Raw genomic sequence first — 15,513 nt, 5'->3', positions numbered from 1 at the left:
CAAATATTACCAAGGTTTATTTGTTTATTTTTATGTTAGACAAGATATCACTAACACTAGTTTACATTTTGTTCCACCCTGCTCTTTTAGCCAATTACTCCCTTATTAGTTTTCGTTCTGTGGATGACTGCATGATGTTGAATTTGTTTTAAAATCGTTTCGGTTTCCTTCAAGTTTCAGCTTTCATGGGGATAACTGTCTCGACATAATTATTCCCTGTTTGCTATTACCTCTTTCAGTATTGGTATAGATAAGCTTATAAAAATGCCACAAAATATTACTAAGAAAGCTGCGGTTCCCTCCCACTTGTGTTTTGGTTTGGTTTGTGGGGGTTTAACGTCCCAAAGCGGCTCAAGCTCTGAGGGACGCCGTAGTGAAGGGCTCCGGAAATTTCGACCACCTGGGGTTCTTTAACGTGCACAGATATCGCACAGTACACGGGCCTCTAGAATTTCGGCTCCATCGAAATTCGACCGCCGTAGCCAGAATCGAACCCGCCTCTTCCGGGTCAGCAGCCGAGCGCCATAACCACTGAGCCACAGCGGCGGCCTCTCCCACTGGTGTGTTTGTATGAGATGTCGTTACTAGTCATAAGAGTGAACACTAGCTATACACACGCGCCTATTTCCTGGCACTGAGAACGACCGGTCTCTGTAGAATTACATGCTTGCAAATTGGCGATCTTTGTTGACCTCGTAAACGACCTCATCCGATTCCAGATTAGAATGGCTATTCGGAATTCGCTTTCCGATATATCAGCCACCATTAAAACTCCTACGTGGCGGAACCAGGGTAGGGACGAGTCGACCGGCAAACGCATGCTTTAGAAACTACTCCTGCTGGCGGCTTCCTATCGCCACTAACGGGACTGACGTAGGGCGCTCCTATACTGTACGTATAACACTCGACGATCGTGGAATTGAGGCGACATTCTTAAATTTTATTACGTGCAGTTTTCTTTATGTCTTCTTTCTAATATAAAAAACAGCGTAACACTTTTCAGGGTCATGTTTTATTGCCATAAATTTGTAAAGAAGGTCGATTGCAGCATTACATCTAAGTGCAAGGACAAAATTGTCAAAAATTTTGATAAACTGCACAACTCGCCCGAGTCTGATACCACTGGGCTTCCAAGTAAGCGAAGTAGCTTCGGGAGGAACTACATATTAGCGGAATGTTGTGAGAAAGAAGCACAGAAGCAGATGAAACTGCATGCTGGGTAGGCCTTATGGGGACACTGGTACGTACAGTTTTGAGAGAGTGTTTGACAAGGACGTAGCCGGCTAGCTAGAGTATTTTTACGTACCACCTGAGGCGATTTGGGGCGTTAAACCCCATAAACCAACCTATTTTTACTTACCACATAGGTTCTGCAGATGAAGCACAGCTTTGTGCCTGTTTAGCACGCGTCGCTCGCGCCACAAGTGGTCAAATACGATCATCATCATCATCAGCCTGACTACGCCCACTTCAGGGCAAAGGCCTCTCCCATGTCTTTCCAATTAACCCTGTCCTTTGCCAGTTACGGCCACTGTATCGCCGCCAACTTCTTAATCTCATTAGCCCACCTAACATTCGGCAGCCTCCTGCTACGGTTGCCTTCTCTTGGAATGTATACCGTTGCCCTTAAGGACCAGCGCTTATCTTGCCTCCGCAGTACATGCCCTGCCCAACCCCATTTCTTCCTCCTGATTTCGACTAGTATGCCTTTAACCCGCGTTTGTTCCCTTACCCACTTCGCCCGCTTCCGATCTCTTAACGTTACACCTATCATTTTTTCTTTCCATAGCTCGCTGCGTTGTCCTTAACTGAAGCTGAACCCTCTTTGTTAGCCTCCACGTTTCTGCCCCACAGGTGAGTACCGGTAAGATACCATCACGTGGCTGCAAAGCCTCCTTCACTGTAAAGAAGCGAACACCTCAGAGTTGTTTCAAGCTTGACAACTACTGGACTCTGCTGCTTTACCCAATGTCCTCATGCTTTTTAAGCTTTCTTTCTGCCCAAGCGCTTATTTTCACTGAAAATAACTTTTTATGAAGAACATGCAGTTTAAGTTTTGTGCTGTCGTAGTTTTCAGGGAATGAAATAAATTTCAGGGACACAAAAAAGCGAATCGACAGACCAACGGCCCTTAATTTAGCGCAAACCATTGGCAAGCGCCTAGCAATCTGGACGTGCATGTAGGAGAGTCGGCTTTCCGCTAATGACACGGATGCATTGGACAGCCTGTTCAGTTCTTCGACCATCTAATTTAGTTAACACGAGACAGCACTAATGAATTGCATGGTTTGCGTAGCACGATAACTGATCAACACTGGACTCGTGTCCGGTAGGAGGCAATGCAATAACTTCAAGCCGGAGTCCGGCCTTGGCTTGACACATCGGTCTTTGTAACTCTCCGGCCCCAAACAGCCCACGAGGGGATGCCTTTCACCCTTTAGTCTCCGCAAGGCAGTGTGCACTGTGACGACTGTTAAAGGTAAACGTGCACAAAACAGAATGTAGAAAGCGGGATGCACTCTTTATCTGTAGCTACAGCACTGCGCACTTGACGTGATGCCCCGAAACAGCCCAGATCGTTTAGCCGTCTAAGCCTAGTTCCCTTGTGATATTTGTGATGTTCTCCATTAAGGCTCCGTAATGTCCCGTGACTGCAAAAAGTGCTTAAGGGTACTGAGCCTGCATCGATTTCCACGATAATAAAGCTTCGCGCGGCAACACATTTCGACCAGTCTTCTGAACAAGTCCAACGACCTTCAGTACAGCACGCAACGCAAGTTTGTTTTTCAAATAAAATTCACGCATGGCTTGTATATGTGCGCATATACAGAAGAAGAGAAAAACCTCCATTCAAGCCAGTTTTATCTCTCTGTGGCCCTGACGAAATTTCTGCCGCAGCATTTTTTTTCTCGGAGGAGTGACTACAGAGCTGCCGTTTCATTTTTTTAACACAAAAACGTGCAGCTCAGTGTAATCTTTTTTTGAATCCAATCCGGCGGTTCTTCAAAAACATTCTCTTATCGCCTTGGATCAATGCTTTCAATCAACAAGCACATTATCAGTGGAGTGGACGAACAAGGCCGTTTGAAATTTTAGGCACGTGTCATCGTTTCCTGCGCGGTTATCGACCACAGCCCAAGAAGGACAAACACAGTGGGGTCAGTGTCATTCGCTTGTGTGCCGTTCCTCTATCGTTCTTTGTTTCTAAGCAACACGGTAACAGCGCCAGCTGAGCGTAAATCAGCGCTGCCCAGTTCACAATGACCTAGAGCCTCTGTGGAGACAACACGCATGATCTTAGTGAGCCATTCGTGTTGCTTGTCACGAAAATTGACTTTCTGTTTTGCGAATATATTGCACCAGAAAAAAAGTTCTTGAAGAAGAATTCTTCTCTTCTAACAGTCGACGTCTTTCTTGATAGCATTTGAAAGGAACGTAATGGCAAAGCAGCACTTTAAAATTTGAAATCCTGGAGATATAAAGCAGATTAGAGAGAGAGTTCTAAGGCCCTGAAAAGGAGTAATTCGCGGTTGGAATACTATTATCTCGCCCTGTGTGATGCTTACTGAGCAGTCATTAGGAGGAACTTACTTACGGGTTGTCTCGTTACTTTCTGTCGTCGGTCTCTGTAGTGGATCACTTGGCCTAAATTCAACAATGTTCAGAGTTATGGAAGCCTCGAAGGCGTTACCTACGAGGTCTATCCTCATCTACTCACCCGAGCAATTACACGAGCTAGACGAACACTTTAATGGCCTGCCGATTCCACTGAAATTTGTGAAGGCCTCATTCGAAGACATTCTGTGCGAATTTGTTGCTTTTGCGGTACAAAACACAAGCTGTTATGTGCCTCGCAAAACTGCGCTGTCATTCACCCTTCAGAATAGGTTTGTATTTTCGCCGTGGTTCTCGAGCCAGAAACGGAAAGTACAGAAGATATCCGCAATTTTTGCTGAATCATTATTGTACACACGATGGTTTGTCTCAACCCAAACACACAAGCAGGCAATCATGCAGTTTCACAGAGGACTCTGCCAATTAACGAGTGTCACTACCGCCAGCATTAATGTTCGGGCAAGTCGATTCAGAAGATGCCATGGCCGATAGATAGTAGAAGTTCCTCAAATATTTTTGATTTCGGACAGACCGGATAAATATTTTCCAAAAAGGAAGGAGCTCTGGATTGGAAGCGATGATCGTGGAACTACAGTAGAGATTGCCCTGACGATGCCAGAAGCAGCTGCCCTCGTCGATGCATACAAGACACTGAACAACAGCGTCCACCTCGTCAGAACCGAGAGCTTCGTAAAATTCCTAAACGGACAAGTTGAGACTATGCTTCTACCACCTCAGAGCTCTCTTCTTCAATATCCAAACATGTTTAAAGACGCCCAGTATCCCCCAGCAAAGCTATGCTACTTTACTCAACGTGGTACAGTTATGCAAATATCCTTTATTGACTCATGGATCTCGTTCACCTGGTTATTGGTTACTTTAGTTGCTCTCGGGACGCTGGTTTCTATTGGCCTGTGGATGGCCATAAAGCTTTTTAATAAGAAAAGCTGCTTTTCTCAGTCTGACGTTTGCCTTTTTTTAGTGAGTGCGCTGCTTAGTAAGAGCCCACCAACTGCGCTGGCCGAACGAAGTCTAGTGCTTGCCGCGTGGTCCTTAGGCATGTTATTCTTGGGTAACTATATTCAAACCACAATCACAGCAGTTCGAAGCGTCCCAAGTGTTTCAAAGAGGGTGGAGGGTGTAGCCGAGCTGATGCTTTTGATCGAGAGGGGTTCGATGCTACCCTGCGCAACGAACCATTGGGCAGGATTTTGGGATCTCGACATCCGATCGGGAGAAATGTCACCCGACATTGCAACCATCATGAAAGTCTTAGGAAAGTGTGGCACAGACTGTGTTGAACAAAGTCGAGGGGCGGTGCAGTGCTGATTTCGGTTAGGTGCCCATGGTTCTCATCTTGTTTTTGCCTCGTGCGGTGAGGACATTGTCGACCAAGCGTCATGGTGGAATCTCGTGCCTGGGGAGCACATGTTCATGGAGCATCAGGTGCTCCTCTTTCTGGATACAAACCCTCTCAGGTAAGCGCGCAGGATATATTGTCGCAGGTCGTCTTCAGGTTGTCAAGGAATAAGAAATGGGGGTCGGAACACATTAGCCTTGTGGTTAGCACGTTCGGTTAAGGAATAGATAAGCACCAGACTACAAAGCTGCTTCTCTCCGAGAGCACTCAGAAGCGCCTTTGTTTTTACAGCACTAGGATCGGACCACGACTGGTGTGAATCTATGAAAGCTGGTACTTTACAGTATGGGCGTATAACTGTGCTCATTACAGCTTTCGAGGACTCGTAACTTCTGCACCTGTTGTGTCATTTGCCCATATTCTTTTGTAATAGGCTAAAGTAAGTTTAAGGCTCCTTAAGGTTCCCTTTATTGGAACCCGTAAACTCACCTCTGCGCGTGTGAGATTAAAATTCCGTTGGGGGGTTGATATGGGGTATTGCTTAGGGCTTGGAAGGGTACCACTGGTTTGCTACTTGAAATGTTCGTTCTTATGAACCAAGGGGCTCCTGGTCGTCACTGAAGTCGGCAGCTGACGGGTTTCATACACAAGCGAATGGCATTGTCTTACTAGTATATAGACATTGTAGAGAGAGGGTGCGGTAGATGGTCCTTGGCGATCACAAAATGAAAAAGGGAGGGGAAAACCTCAGGTTGCCAGAGCCAACGTTTCGACAAGGGGACTTGTCTTCGTTTGGGCAAAGCGTTCATCATCGGCAGGGAATAAATAGGGCCTTCGCTCCGAGGAGGAAGCATAGTTATCCACGCTGACTAATCCTTTTATCTGAGTTTTGCAGGTTCACCCAGCGCCTCCCCCCCCCCCCCCTGTCGCAGCCCCTTCAAAGCCTTTTGTTCATTACACACCCCCCGGATATAAGTTGTTCCACTATTGCAGCCTAACGAATCATGATTCAACTCCCTCCCCTTCCTGACACGCATCCCCTCCCACACCACTTTCCTTCCCCACCCCCGGGGCCTTCCTCCTCGGAGCGAAGGCCCTATTTAATCCCCGCCGATGATGAACGCTTTGCCCAGACGAAGACAAGTCCCCTTGTCGAAACGTTGGCTCTAGCAACCTGAGGTTTTCCCCTCCCTTGTTCATTTAGTATATAGACAGTCAATCAATTTTCAGCTTCTAAGCCTACCACTTTTGGGGGTCAAAAAATAGTACCTTTCAGAGGGTCTTCGATAGTGTTTCCTGTGGAAGGAGCTTAAGCTTCTTACACAGGCGCTAGCACTACGGATTGTTGACAATGTTGTGTATTGTATTCAACGCCCTGAAGTGCAAATGTACTAAGACAGATGCAGTAGTGTGTCACAGCGGATTAATTTCGATCACAACTTGCACTATTACTGACAGTTTGATGGCACTTATTAACTTTGACTCTCCTGAATACCACACTTCCTGGTATGTAATATTGTTACATTACGCAATACTTTTGCATAGTTTGGAATGTGCTTTGAATCCTCCATGCAATATCACGAATGGACTTTTTACAGCTTATTTATATAAACTCTTAGTACTATTTTCTTCATTCTGAGTGATAAGTATATTTTGCTGCAGTGATTGCAATTTATTTTATTTTTTATATTTTTCATTTTCACTTACTTCAAATACCACAGGGGACCCCAGGCTTTGCAGTTTTGTCGCCTGAATTACAGAGCAGAGCAATGTCACCAGCGAATCGCAGATTAATAAGGTATTCTCCAGGAATTTTTGCCTTGAAGTCTTCCTAATTCAGAACACTGAATACCGCCTCTAAACGAATCGTCAGAAGTACAGGAGAAACTGTGTCTCCCACGGTGATACCTTTCTTCATTCCAGTATAATTACTTGCTCTTTGGAGAACTCTGCTGGCAGGGCAGCTGCTACACATAATTTGCAGTACTTTTACGTGTCTCTCTTATACGCGAAAGTTAAGCAATGCCTGCATGACCCTCTTTATAGGTACTTTCAAACTGAAGCCGCTGTCTACTTTTTTCGCGCAAGCGGCTAATAAAGATAGGTGCACCATGTCAACCTGACGGCCACATTTCTTGACTGGTATACCATTAAGATTTCTGAAGGGGTCCCAGAAGCACAGGCCCAATCGATTGCTGCTTTGCATCGTAGTTATGTTAAAGGAGCTAAACCGGTTGACAGGCGTTTTTGTTTGCTGTGCTGCTTGGCGCATCCCCTTGGATGTTAATGTCAGTCTACTTATGAATTGTTCTTAGATGAGTGAAAAAACAGTGATCTACTCTGCAAGGTCTCAGAATAAACGACTGTGAAACTGGGGCTGTTTGTCAATAATTTATGACATAAATTGGCGCGAAAAGTGAGGCCAGACACGACACTGGCAACGTGATGTTTTGTAAAGGTGTTGCTCTCATGAAAAAGCGAGTTAAGTTCCTAGATGAAATATAGAGTCACATTTTCTAGCTGACACAGTGTGCAGTGCAGAGAATTATTTATACTCGACGGAAATCTGGACGCGTTCGTCGTTCATTCTTCATCTTGTTAACCACGTGTAAGGTGGTTTATGTACGGTTTTATCATTTTTGAAATGTTGTAAAGGGAGAGTGCTACTATGTGGCAATGTCACTGCCATTGGCAACATCCCAGCCGCCGAAAGACAATCGTGGAATATTTTATATGTATTACCTGCCTCTTTTAACTGCGAGTTGTATGAAAGAGCCTTAGTGCTCTAAGCTGCTTAGTGAGTAGTTCTGTTTGACAGATTAAGCATTACTGCGCTCCGTCTTGACGACCGGCAACAATGTTTTTGTTTCTAAAGGTGGGGTTAGCAAAAGCCGCCTAAAAGGATTTTTCAATACCTTATTGAAGAGTCGTCTAGAGCAATGCGATGTTTGTCAGCACCACATCATTCCATATGTTTATCTTGGGGAAGCAGCTTTGCACTGGTGTAAATAAACTGTATGAAATATTGGTTACAAGAAAAGGAAACCCGTAGTAACTCACTTACTCTCGTGGACACCTCAACCGCTCTGTGAGGGTAGGAATGGAACTGAGGTTGGTGGGTGCGTTGTGAATTTCGAATAGATGGAGTGACTGCGCGTGCCGTATGATCGCACAACACACAACACCAGTTTAACAGTTTTGCATGAAGCCCACATCAAAACGGCAAAGGCGCGCCCGGTATTTGATCTGGAGTTCTCTGCTGAGTAGCCAAGCGGCCTCGCCACTGAACGACCGCAGAGGCCGATCTGAATTAGAAAAAATTATCTTTGAGAAATGGATGAAGATACGAGAAGGCACTTCATCCTTTCGTGCGTTATTACACATTGTCTGCAATAGGCTCGTCTACAAGACACGGTTTGTATTGTCCTCTTCATCGTCTTCGTAAGCCGATCTCACAGTTCGATAACTCCTTGCTCTACAACGACCTACATAGCAGCGCACGTGTGGCAGTGTGTTCTGTACGCCAATTTCGGCGTGTCAATGTATCATTTTACATCCGTGATCTTGATTACAGGTACCAGCACCGCCGCACACTGCGGGCAGTTGTGGAGGCCGCACTAGCTGCCCGTCATCGGAAGCCGGCGGCTCCGAGAAACAGAGAACCCATCAACGCACCCCAGCCTTTCCACGTGTACCTCCTTGTCTACGCGCTGGGCTGCGCAGCGTCGGCTGTGGCTCTGCTCTGCGAGTTGCTGCAGCACGCGCTTGACGGAACGCCGGAGAGCCACAAAGGATTTTCGTGCACCCGCGTTTGCAGAACACGAACACGAACGGGACCGTCTTAAAGTCGACCCAATCCATCTGCGTGGAATAAAAAAAACAGGAAAAAAAAGTGATCCCACTTCTACACGATGGGGCTCAGTTGACGTAGGTGTTCCCTGCTGTTGAACTCTTCCGCGCCTCAATGGCGTGCTGGCAGTGGAACATCACTGCTTTGATAGTTTAATTTTAAGGATTGCGCACAATTTTTATTGGTAATTATGATATTCCGGAAAAAAACAGGCCAACTTAACACCGGCTATCGGACATGCACACATGAGCGCAATACTTCAACAATTTAATACATCCGTGAGCACTTGTGGTGAAGGAAACACCGAGTTAAAGCTACTGACAGTCAATAACGAGTAAAGTCAATAACGTCAATAACGTCAATAAAGTCAATAACACTCAATAACGAGTATAGTAAAGATACCAGCAAGCTACAAGCGGCGGGCCTCGGTGCCGGCGTCGGTTACGCCGTGGCAGACGACCAGCGACTACCAACGAGTTACCATTGTGGATACCAACGAGCGTTACAAGTGCAGTGCGCCCAGGAAGAGTTTTGAATGCGTGGCTTTGTGTTTTTCAAGTTTAAAAGTCAAATATTTTTGCGATAAGCATGCTGGACGAGGCAGAATATGTAGAATGCACAATCCTCGAGCATAAGCATGATGTAGTTATCATTGAGACCTGCTAACGCAAATTCACGCAGGACACTGACTGAATGCCACCCTGCTTATACCATAGCAAAAAAATATACAGAAATGCTAGTCGGAGGCATGTAGCACATATATTTCGTAATAGTGTGCCTTTTCCTATTCTTGAAACACTGAATTATGTTGAAACTGTGCCTCTATGGAGTAAGGTTGAGCTGAATAATTTGTCTATATACATTGTTGGTGTTTTTTAATAAGGGAGTAATTACTCATTGGCATCCACCCGAGCGCAGCCATACGGCTACAAAGGAAATCTATACAGCTTTCTCAGAAACTTCGTAGTTAAAGAAAAATTCGTCCTGGTCCGGGGTTCGAACCCAGGACACCACCGCTACACCGGAGCAGTCGCTCTACCAATTGAGCTAACCAGGACGGCAAGCTTATGGCAGGGCGAGAGCGAATTGATCAGTAACTCGAAGTGGGAACAGTGTTGGTCAAATGTTTTAGGGGAATCCCCCAAGGTGGAGTAGATTTGTAATAAGGGAGTAATTACTCATTGGCATCCACCCGAGCGCAGCCATACGGCTACAAAGGAAAACTATACAGCTTTCTCAGAAACTTTGTAGTTAAAGAAAAATTCGTCCTGGTCCGGGGTTCGAACCCAGGACCACCGCTACACCGGAGCAGTCGCTCTACCAATTGAGCTAACCAGGACGGCAAGCTTATGGCAGGGCGAGAGCGAATTGATCAATAACTCGAAGTGGGAACAGTGTAGGTCAAATGTTTTAGGGGAATCCCCCAAGTTGGAGTAGATTTGTAATAAGGGAGTAATTACTCATTGGCATCCACCCGAGCGCAGCCATACGGCTACAAAGGAAAGCTATACAGCTTTCTCAGAAACTTCGTAGTTAAAGAAAAATTCGTCCTGGTCCGGGGTTCGAACCCAGGACCACCGCTACACCGGTGGTGTTTATAGGGCTGCGAGCTTTCCCGTTAATATACTTTAAAGTTTGAAAACGTTCATGGATATGAAGCTGCAGCAAAATGATCATTTTCTGTCAATCTACTGCCTTCCCACAATTTAGTGGAGTTGTCATTCGCCTGTTGTAACAAATCACAAGCTGCGAACAACAGCTTGAACATTCGTTTTCCTTAAGTTTATTACAGATTCTAAAAGACTCCTAGTATTTACGTACACGACTTGATCTATCCTCATTCTTTCCTTTGTTTCTTTTAACTTGACTCCCTACCTGCGTGGCTGTGAAGTCAGCGATGGTTTGTCGGATCTCAAGATGCTAATAAAACATTTCAATATAAATTCAAAGACTGCCTTTTTAATGACTGCAGAAACTACTGAACGACTTGGTTGGTGCTTATGTTCGTACTCAGGGATGTCTTGACGGGTCATTGCATGTATTCAATGAGTTATATCAAGCAAAGCCCGGTACTAACGTACTCTTGGAGTATTTCTCACAACCGGCTACGTTAAGTATCTAGCGGAATATTTCCGACGCGCTAAGAAAACAAACAAAACGAATCTCTGGGTAACTCGAGAAATTTTAGGAGGGAAGCCCAAACTAAAGCTACAGGCTATGGCTTGCTGCTGGGAAACCCACAGGGTAAGGCTTGAGTTATTAAGCTGGATACGGTATTTGGAATAAAGAAGATATTCGTATCATCTGCATATAAGATAATATGCAATCTGCGTTCATTTCTCATTAGGCTTCCCTGCCACCGGTCAAGGAATGAAGCAACTAGTCACAATTGTCACTGTGTATGAGTAATGTAGAACTGCATAACCCGGTATCAAGAGAAATTTCCAGGTGCGATCGTCTATTAACAAATTCAGATTCCTCTTTACAACAAGAGAAGAGTGGTTTTAGTTTTATGGGACGTCCCAAAGAAACTCAGACTACGAGGAATGCCGTAGTGAAGGTCTGGGGAAATTTCGACTACCCGGGGCTCTTTAACGTGCACTGACATATCGCACAACACAAGAGAAGAGGAGAACGTAAGGAGACAAACAGTGTGCTATTTAGAGATCGCGTTCACAGCGGTCGTTGTGCCCCATCCCTTAGTCATCGTCTGGGGTGCAGAAATTAACTTTGAAGTAATCAACGAGAAAGTGGAACTCTGCTCTGCTTTGAGCAACATTGCGAACATGTTTGTGCCCATGCCTGACCTTTTTAACAAGAATCTCAGCAACGGACGTGAGACTGCTGTCCGGTAATTCAGCGTTCCGCAGGAGTATAGAGCGTGTTGTGTAACCCTCAAGTAGATATTGTGTTGAAAAGATTCTGAAGGGCGCCTCTTAGGCAGTTCGAAGCTATCCCTCTCTTGACTGTTTTCGGGTGTTCCTAATCAAAGTTTAATATTTGTTGTTTTTTTTTTAGGTGGAGGGAAATATGCCCGACAGACTGAACGATCATTGAAGCTGATGCTGAGGTCAAGGTACTGCAAGCGCCTTAACACGAACCTCAAGAGTAAATTTAATGTCCTTACCACATTATTGAAAAACGCCAAATACGCTTTCCACAATGCCAGCTCTTCCCTCAGGCGATACTCAGGCGCAAACCGAAACCCAGCCCTGAGGAAGCGGTCCAAAGACGTTGTTATACACTATGAAGCGCGGTAGCAGCGATATCTAATCGCAATATTTAATTTTATCACTTCACGCTCTACTTTGCTACAGAAAGAAAGGGAGTCTTACGAGTTTCTTTTTTTCTAATCTCTACTCAACGGCGTTCAGAAATCAGAACAGAAGGCGATAACGGGCTCCCTTGCAAGAGGGATTGGGCCCCTTATCCGGATCAGCCTAGGGAAGGGCACTTTGTACGGGACTACTCCTTGCTCGCACGTGCATATTCCCGCATAAACCGCGTTGCGCTCCGTGATACGAGGCCTATCAACTCGGTCGTCAATGCTCGCTCATCTATACAAAAAAAATTAGAGTGGCATACGTCCTTTCTATATGGAGTCATTGGCAAAAGTTTGCAGGACGCGAATTCGCAGAAAAACTTTTCAGCCGAGCGATTAGGCGCGATATTCCTGTGAAAGGCATAGAAGCGTGAAGAGTCATGCGTATTCTTTATGGTAGAAGAATATCATGCGACTAGAAGGCGGAACAACGGGGAAATTAATTTTTTTTCGCCAACCTGTGTCCCGCAAACTTCTGTCCATGACTTTACATTCTTAGCCTCCATCGTTTCTGTGTTAGCGCTGTTTTCGCATCGATGTCTGAACAGTCGTTTCTACTTAGTTTACTTCTTGCCTTACCTTCAAGCGCCGTGGCATTAGATATGGGAATGGGCATGTTTAGATAAGAGAATCAATATTAAAAGGAGGTTTCACATTAACGTTATTATTATTAAAGTAACATAGTTCACTGTGCTCGGCAAGCTATCTCCCTCTTATCTTATCGGCCTCCTCTCTGTCATCCCGTCCCCCTATTCCGAACGAATTTTTTTAATAATGACGTACGAAGGTGCCAGCATACCACGATACCCTACTACGGGTCTTTATTTCCCTTATCTTGCTAATTTACTTTAGTCTTTTATTTGGCTTTAAAATCCAAAGCCCCATACCACAGGTACATAACTTTATTCAGCATTCTATTACAACATCTCGAATATAATAATGCGATGGTGCAAGGTACTGGTGCAATTCTTGTCATAGCATTCATAGTCCTCCCTATCGAAAAATAGGACACTGTATTGCCGCTCCCGCTACATCAGATCAAAGCACAGAATATTCTAATCTTGAAAAGCAGCAACGTTACTTGTCATGAGTCTGTCTTTCCCCTAATGATTTTTGCTCACAGTAAATTCCTCTTCAGTAAAACTTCAGTAGGAGAAGTCTGTTCGACATGCGCGTCAGCTACGCGATGAAACTGGCGAGAAGCGTCAGACACCGGTGACGCCACCTCAAAGCAACGAAAAGGCATTTCCCCGATGCTCAGTTCAGCACACCTGTCCGGTCCGGGCGCCGTAAATTCTGCAACCGTAAACGCAGGGCACAAAATCCTGACAGGCTACCAGTCACAATGGTTTCGGTGCTGAGAACTGCATTCCCCTAAAGTGCGCAGGTGTTTACCTGTAAGAGGCTGCTCCGGCGAATGAAGTGTGCGAAGATAGAAGAGATTTGTTTACTTTGGTTTATGGTGTTTAAGTTGCCAAAGCGACTCAGGCTATGAGAGACGCCGTAGTGAAGCGCTCCGGAAATTTTGACCGCCTGGGGTTCTTTAAGTGCAGTGACATCGCAGAGTACACGGGCCTCTAGAATTTTTGCCTCCGTCGAAATTCAACCCCCGCAACCCGGATCAAACCCGCTTCTTTCGGGTCAGCAGCCGAGCACCATAGCCACTGAGCCACCGCGTCGGCGTGGAAAGAGAAGTTTATTTTTTTCTAAAGGAACAAAAATACGAAACAAAACAGTTGAACTGAAGTCTGATCTTTCAAGCACATGCCCAGCGACGCAGCACTGCGCATGTCAGTAAGCCAGTAAGAAAGCCGACACTCGACCGCCGCGCAGGACGATAAAGTATGTCGACCATTTGCGCAAGAACTCAGCCTCGCTCATTGACAGAGCGTCCACGCATGCTTGTTCAAAGAGGCGCGTGCGGAGGCGCTGCAAAATTGGAAACATTGTTCTTTGCGGACGCCCATTTAAAGAGGCCACTCCACGCTGCCGCCATAAAACGAACATGCCGACACACAGGAGCATATTTTGAAACACTTCGGGAGAACTACTGCGCGCTTCCAGGCGGGTTAAGGCGTAAGAAGTGATGAAAACAATGTTTTGGAAGAGACGAACAACTCAGTTGAAGTGCCATATATATGCCCGGGATTTCGCACAGGAGATAGCGAAGAAAATCAAAGCCAGGTCGTTGCTTTCTGCCCCCCTCCACCCCGTCTCCCCCACCTCAAAAAAAAAAAAAAACTGAGCAAGCTAGCAGGAGACATCACCCAATTAGGAGAGCCTGCGATGTATACCACAGCCCCAAATACGTACAGCACAAAGTCAGTGCCGTCCATCGGAAACCGTGGAAGTGTTATCTTCATTGTCATGCGCAAAACGGTAATGTGCATGAAAGAACGGCTTGAGGAAATTTCGAAATCAGTCGAAAGCTCATCGTTCTGAACGTTTCCATGATACTGAAATCCTTAAAATTCGCTACTTTTCAGACAAGACAGTTCGTCCCCACAAACTTAATTGCGCTGGAAGTTGTACAAACCATCCGTATTTACAAAGAAGCAGATATGACTGTGCGGCATGTTTCTCTAGGGCTGACTGCGCGTTAGATAAGTTTCTTATATCAATGTGAAAAACTATCAAAATTAGCGTGTTTCTTTCGATGGTTTTGATATGACGTTTCTTTCCTAGGTTAAGACGCATGCGTGCATTCCCGTGGAATAGTATTTTACTGCGAAGTTTGCTATTAAGGAAGCCAGTTCTCCGTTCAGCGCAAGTTGAATGTTTTGTTTCTCCGAAATGTGGACGTTGAAACTGCAAGGTGTTCCGAGAGGTGTTAACAGCCACGCTGTCGCTATTAATGGCAAGATCTACTCCTTCGACATCACCAGCTCTGAAGAGAACTTCGTCGCCGTGCACATTTTCTACCCTGCGCGCTACCGCTGGTATCTTGAGAGGACGCATCCGCTACACCGCGATAGGCCGGTTCGGTTTTTAAACTTTAAGGTTGTAGCCTAGGGCGGCTGTGCGTACGTGCGCGATTTTTGGGGACTGGCCCGGCGACATGCCTCGCACGGCAACCTTTACCGCTTCGATACCAGCACAAAGACATGGAGCCGTCCTGAGGTGTGCGGTGATGAGCCGAGGTATATCTGCCACGTTGCGTGCGCGGCGCGGAACCGAATGTACATCATCGGCGAAGTGCAGGTAGGTACAGCCATGAAATTTATGAGCGTGAACACGGCAGCGCATGGCAGATAGCCTCGAGCCCTACTCGTGGCGATACGCAGCGGCACTTTCGTAAACAAAGTGGAAAGGGAGGTCTGTCCTTCGGCTTGCCGGAAGCTGGCAACGCGGCATAACCCTTTCCAC

The sequence above is a fragment of the Amblyomma mixtum genome, chromosome 7 (assembly GCF_055824585.1).
Source record: "Amblyomma mixtum isolate Tamu chromosome 7, ASM5582458v1, whole genome shotgun sequence".
NCBI classification, from domain to species: domain Eukaryota; kingdom Metazoa; phylum Arthropoda; class Arachnida; order Ixodida; family Ixodidae; genus Amblyomma; species Amblyomma mixtum.
This window is presented reverse-complemented; position numbering follows the sequence as displayed.